The 6,000-nt window shown below is 34.4% G+C and overlaps 1 long non-coding RNA gene across 1 annotated transcript; it reads left to right on the forward strand.

Annotated features, from left to right (window-relative positions):
- The first annotated feature begins 1,025 nt into the window (after positions 1 to 1,025).
- Positions 1,026 to 5,666, forward strand: LOC117317300. Its single transcript, XR_004530162.1, has 2 exons — positions 1,026 to 1,222; positions 4,534 to 5,666. It is a non-coding gene; the product is annotated as an uncharacterized LOC117317300 (long non-coding RNA).
- Positions 5,667 to 6,000: the final 334 nt, after the last annotated feature.

Genomic DNA, 6,000 nt, shown 5'->3' on the forward strand with positions numbered 1-6,000 from the left:
ATTGGTTGTTTCATAAAAGTACCAACGGATGATTTCTAGAAATTCAGGATCAATTTAATTTACATATATTACTAATATAAGTGCATATGGAATTGCAAATGACTGAAGCACAAGACGAGAGAGGAACAAATTGTGAAGGAACCTGATTGATATAAGAAAACAAAATGTTCACATGTATGAGTCACAAATAGTTTACTGATTAAAATATACTATAACTACATTATGATTTCGTACCTATCATACATAATCTTGATGTTTGCAAAAGCATCTGTCTAGAAAACGTCAAAAGCAGTAAATAATACATTGATGCAAAGGTCATGGCATGTTGACTGTATCATAAAAGCTTGGTCATAGCCTGATCACACACTATTCTTTGTAGTGGGATCAAGGTTTTCAGTTTTCTGGAATCTGAGTTCGGCTCAGACGAACTATATAACTACTAACTAAAAAGAAAGAAAGAAAACACTACAATACAAATGTCCATAGGCGATATAGTTTTTATAGCTTTCATCTATTTTTTAAGTTTTCATTTAATTTTGATATCAATGATATAACAGTATAAAAGTTTAGCAACAGTTACGTGAAAAAGTACGTCGTGATTGTTACAACATTTACCAAACTACCAAAAACTAAAAAAGAACTAAAACTAAAACTAAAAAAACCCATTAGAAATGTACAAAAATTAAAAAAAATAACGAAAGAGAATATTTACGGAAACCAAGTACAAACTATTAAAAGACGAGATGGTTGGAGTGAATTATGGTACATATAGTCAAATAAATTGGCTTCATAGGTAAGCAAGAGAGAGGATAAGTCAAATAAGGATCTTAGACGCTCAAAGGGAAGCTTTACAGCAAGTGTTATTGTGAGGTTCGATTTTACATTAAATGTATAATCATAGCTCTCCCCATATCTGACGAGACTGACGAAGTAATCACACTCGTCATATTCCGGAAGATTCCGTACAGGTGGTCTACATGAAACAGTACCGGCACCAACCGAGGTTAACCGAATAGTATCGTTAAACGCCATGTTAGTTCCGTGAATTAGATCGGAGTGACTATCCAAAACCAGATTGTTATAAATTCCGTTTCCTTTTAGGACTTAATATGACGAACATATTCATGGATAACCGTTTCGACACGGGAGAAACATTTCGGCTACATCAGAAATGTTTGTATGATGAAATATGTGACGGACTTGTTGTTTATGTAAACCACGGGTAGGTACAATGAGCACACTTTGTCTATGTGTACACATTTGCACATGACACGTTATTATAGACTAGTGTCTACGACCGGTTGTTGACGTCGTGATACAACTACGACAAAGAACAACTAGCCTGTGATCGCCACACAGATCACTGTAACTGTTGTCGTTTTGTTCGTTATCGTCACATTGATTGCTACGTCGTCTGTAACGAGATTTTATCTGATATAGTGACGGTGTAAATTAAGGAAAAGTGTCTATGTTACGTTTTCCATTGCGATCGTATTTCAAAAGTTGATCTTAAAATATTTTCGAGGCTACATTACAAAGGAGTCATTTTAGTACGATACATAATGCGATTAATTAAGTGTTACGACAGGTCACTTTTACTCTCACTAATCTAGGTGATCTGTCCACAATTGTTATTTAATTTTGACGAAAACGTTTTAAAGTAATTGTAGCCTAAATATGACACATGTGACACTGTATAATATGCATTATACAATACATGGGATAGATCAAAAAGTTAATGTAGAAATAACTTACCATACAGTCTCATATCAATTTGGTACGTTCTCTCCTTATTGGTATCTACCGCTATATCACCGCAACATCCCCGTTTCAAAGCAGTCCAGAAACTATTGTGTGAGTGTAGTGTGGTCCACAGGGTTACTTGTTTGGGAATCCTTTTCAGACATGAGGCATGATGTATTCGTAAATGGTAAAGTAGCGGGCGGATAATTCATCTTGCAATACATGGTAGAGACCAATATATGAAATGAATAGCTTCCTCCTTTGACCAGCATTGCCCTAGTTACCGCTTTGCTCCTTCATAAAAACTGTTGTTATAACCCATTAACAAGAAATAGTACAATCTGTCTACTACGACATTGTATTTAAAAACATGCAGCTTCATATTTTTTCTCTCTTTTACATTTTGGCGACATGAAATATATATGTTTTATAAATTACAATATTTTTTTAAATTTTGAGTATTTAAAAAAAACAGGTTTCTTGATGTAACTACCTTTAACTACATGTTATGCACACATAACACTAATAGTGTCTAAAGACGGATTGCCATCTTACTATCCCATGATATAGAGTATGTGTGTGTGTTGTGTGTGTGTGTGTGGGGGGGGGGGGGGGGGGGGGTGTTTGTTTGTGTGTGTTCAAAGAAAAGATCAACACAAAAAATTAAGTTGATATCGCTATATTTTCAGGTGCGATAACCTTTTATGTCTTGGTAAGTGAAAACTATCTGACTATAATATACAAATTACTAACCATAAAGTATGTAAAATCATATTGTATTTTCACAATAATTTTTACAATCTAACTGATAGGATTAATGTAATATGCAAATACTTTAGCTTCTCACAAAACTGATATAATTATGTAGAGGGGTAGTGACTAGTTGATATGAGCAAAGGATCTATATGTAAATCCTTCATATATAATAGCAGTACTATAAAAACGACACAAACATGATTTAAATTATGCTTCAAATCACGCTTTATAAAATGCCATTGTTCTGGTTTCAACTTACTAGGATTTCAAGATAGCCGGATGGTACAGGAAATACCTAAATTATCTTTATGGTGAGACGGAGTTTGTCATTTACTGTGTGAAATACAAATTGTACAGAAGACCAATATGTGATAGCAGTTGATTATAAAGTTACAAAAATAATATAGAAAGTGAAACTATGTTAACAGCTTATTAGTTCAAGGACTTCATACTTCTATGCAGACGTAAATCATTTTCAATCAACTAAATTACCTGTACCAACCCGTGCCTATCCAACCGAAATGCAATTGTTGTGATGACAGAATGTAAACCAAACCGGAGAAGATACCTTTTACCATAATTGTAACAGGAATTTGACTCACTACAATACAACAACAACCTACAATGATCCATATGTGTTTTCTTTGACAGTCAGTATTAATTCCTTTGTTCGTTACATAATACACGGTTGTTGCTTTTTTCTTAAAAAAAAAAAATAGAATTACAGGTTTAGCGTGCACTTTCAGTGGGTGAGAAAAGATAGGAAAATGAAATGGGATGTTCAACTGTGATATCGGGGTGACGAGTGTCAAAGGGAACTTATCATTATTAAAGGGAATACAAAGTGATCCATTCAGGTGTGGGCAATGGCGGGACATGACAATAGATCAATTTAACATGCTAAAACTATGTAAATAACATTCACTTATATTGCAAAATGGATGTTTGATAGTGAAATAAATTTGAGGTATTCGTTTATCAGGGTACACATTCGTAATACTATGTCAGACTAGATACAAATTATGATCAAAAGTGAAGCATTGTCATGGGAGTCATTTAGTTATAGCATAAATAAGAAGAAAAAATGATGTTGAAGATGTTTACAAAAAAAAAGTCTGTGATTTTAATTGTACATGTCTCTCAGTTCACCTGGTAAGAATTGTCTGAGGTAAACAAACCATAAGAAAAGTTAAAACTAAATATTACATCACCTCCACGGGTTATAGTGAGACTGGCAGTTCGCAACCAATCTGAACACTTTCTGTATTTTAATAAAAGGAGGTTGTGATCATGATCGTCTCTTGACATTCATTCTTCTACCGTCTTGTGCAAAAACTTATTTCTGATGTGTTTGATGTTCTTGCAACACCCATGGTAATAGTGAAATATGCAAGATAATATTAACATACAACAAATAAAGTGCTAATGGATTGGTATGTATAAATACAAATTTTAATCAGAATATATACATGTATAGATGTTACAGAATTTTCACACTTCATCATGGTATGCGATATATTTCAAATATGTAGTATGTGTTTAGGTATCGCACAACTAATTCGGCCAGTCAGATGGAACCAAATTCCATGTATATATTTGGAAAGCAAAAATAAACAGTCACTATAAATAGTGCAGAAAGGGGGATTTCCCGTGTCGGGATTCTCCCAACAACTGTAGTTATCAAAGTTAATGTTATTCGAATGCTAGGGTAATCTTATGTTCCATTTAACAGTTTCAATAACATTATTTGTCTGATAGCAAAATATCTTAATTTTGATTTTATATTAATTCAATATCATTTCATCTATGGGATAGAGTCGCTAGTATAACATAACGTCAAACAATTAGTGATACCTTAACTACTGTGATTACAGGCTATAGTCACATATTATAGTTCTCAATCGGTTGATTGTGGATGTAAGTTGATGTATGTGAAGAATGTAAATTGTGTTGCATTAGATTAAAAATTTGAATCAGGCCATTACTGTGAGATAATATCGCTTTTCAGTTTTCCGGAATCACATGTCATTTCAGAAGGATTAAACTGCCGCCGTCACCATCGCCGTCGCCACCGCCGTCGTCGCCACCAACGCCGCCTCCACAACCACCGCCGCAGTTGCCAACTCCATCATCACCAAACTCAAGAATCACAGTTCTGCTCAGACGGATTGAGTCGCCACCACTACTGTCAAAAATCAGAGTTCTGCTCAGATGGATTAAATCGCCAACACAAACTGAAATTTAAAGAATAAAATCTCCAAATGAATGTCGAAAGATATTCTCGAAGAGGTTTCCATTTCGTCGTGTCAGCAAAATAAACTGTTGAAAATAGAAAATGGACGATGTGATGACTATTAAACCATTGACATATACTGTATTGGGGAAAACAAGAAAAAGAAAACAAGAAAAAAAAGAAAGAAATATATCCGCCATGTTAGACCTATGGTTCCGTCGTGGATGGTTACATAATACAGGGTTATAAGAAATTCGTTTTCTTGTAAGACATATTATGGCCAACAACGTTAATAGAAACAGGATTTACATGCTGAAAAAACGGTTTGCTTCATTAGGGAAATCTAAGTGTTGTACTATGCGAAGGACTTTCTGTGTAAAGTTCATATGGGTAGGGATACCGTACATACTCTGTATATGTGTGTACACACTTGCACATACAGCGTATCTGGGATATAAGATAATATACCATAGATGAGCAGGTCAGGTCCTCAGGATTGAGCAGCTGATATATATGCAGGATTAATCAATTGATCGATTGTTTCTTTGTAACGTCTGTCTACCTGTTGTGATAGACGATTTATTTCCAGGTAAACATCAGATATAAGCAGCAATAGCATGGGTATGTGTATGTTAAAGCACTCCCCGTTTATCACGCTATCCCTGTAGTAATCAGTGTTCCTCAAATTATCCTTTAATACACTACTGGTGTAATTACTTAGTCTCCGCTATTCGTAACCTGCTTGTCACGTTTTGGTTTATTTGAAAGTTAATACGGTTAAGAATCAATGGTGTGATATATATGATAATTAATTAACACAGGCAAAACAGTTGCCTATTTATCCATATCTAACTGAAGGGGATAAAAATGATCGTTATATATATTTGACGGAGAAACATGTTGTTTCCGGTAAAATTCCATTTTTTTTCAATGGCATTCTCTAATCGTTTCTGTTAATTGCCATGTTATATATGCCAATGTCCTCAACGTTCTTTTGAAATAAATCGTTGAATGCTATGGGATTTATTGAAATCATTGGATTTTTACCTCTCCTAATACGGATTGTGATTTGTTCTCTTATCTGTTTCAAGTATAGTCGCTTCCTATAATCACATTAAGTCCTTGACTTCACTGAAGAGTCATTGAAGGGCAAAACAAATACCTATATAGTGTCTCTAACATTGCTGACGAGTCGATGAGGACGAAACAACTGTTTGATGCAGTTCAATTCATTATGACTACGCTGTATATAGCTCTCCTTGTTTTAG

This window comes from Pecten maximus, chromosome 19 (genome assembly GCF_902652985.1).
Source record: "Pecten maximus chromosome 19, xPecMax1.1, whole genome shotgun sequence".
NCBI classification, from domain to species: Eukaryota; Metazoa; Mollusca; class Bivalvia; order Pectinida; family Pectinidae; genus Pecten; species Pecten maximus.